The sequence below is a fragment of the Malurus melanocephalus genome, unplaced genomic scaffold (assembly GCF_030028575.1).
Source record: "Malurus melanocephalus ecotype Western Australia unplaced genomic scaffold, MMel_1.1 scaffold_117, whole genome shotgun sequence".
Classification (NCBI taxonomy): domain Eukaryota; kingdom Metazoa; phylum Chordata; class Aves; order Passeriformes; family Maluridae; genus Malurus; species Malurus melanocephalus.
This window is the reverse complement of record NW_026623349.1, coordinates 1,132,722-1,133,775: the sequence shown is the minus strand read 5'-3', so window position 1 is coordinate 1,133,775 and position 1,054 is coordinate 1,132,722.

The window sequence follows — 1,054 nt, the reverse complement described above, 5'->3', positions numbered from 1 at the left end:
AGCGCGGAGCCCGGCCCGGCCCGCGGTGCGAGCCCGGTGCCGATCTGCCGGGCCCGCCGCGCCCGCCGCCCCCCGCACCAGCCACTCACGCCTGATGGAAGGTACACGAATCTCTAAGGCTGGGCGGGGTGGTAGAGGATGGAGCCAGACTTTTCCCTGCCGTTCCGGGGAGCAATCGAACGAGAGGCAAGGGTCGCAAACTGATGCGCAGGAAGTTCCAGCTGAACATGAGGAAGAATTGCTTTACTGTGCAGGTGCATTGGCACAGGTCACCATGAGAGGTYGTAGAGTCTCCCTCACGGGAGATACGTAAGAACCATCTGGACACAATCCTGTGCCATGTGCTCTGGGATGGTCCTGCTTGAGCAGGGAGGTTGGACCAGATGACCCCCTGCGGTCACTTCCAACCTGGCCCATTCTGTGATTCTGCGATACCTTTCGAGGGGTGCTTCCCCCCAGCCCAACCTTCACATACAGTTCAGGTAAGTACCTGAACCCAAAAAATCCTGCTGCCGAGGGTACTGAGGAACCACAGAAGCAAGWAAGAAAACCCATAGTGATTCATTAGTCAAAGACTTTGTATGCCACCCCACCCACTCATCTTTTTCCCTCAAAATCTTTGCAAAGGAGGAATAATTCCTCATATGCTTTAAAAAAAATTTTATGGCAAATTAACCTCCACGTGCTTGGAACCTGGTTTTGAACTGCACATCAGTRTTGCTGATGACTTCTAGAAGTGGGTAATTTAATCTCTCTCCCTGAAACTTGTTAGACTGGAAAAGCCAGGAACAATCTTTTTCATAAGATCCTCAAATGAAGWATACTAAGAATCTGCGGCCAAGTCTTTATACTGACAGTTTACAAAATTTACATGGGAAAAGCAGTCCTATAGTGAAGGCTGGCAAACTGAAATCAAGTTCAAATCCCATAACACCATTAATAAAGGCACAATCTGTACTAGAAATATGCGAAGTTAATTCCCCAATAACATTCTGTATCCATGGAGTTACCCTTTCTAATTCTCGTTCAGTAGAATGCAGATTGCAGATCCTTT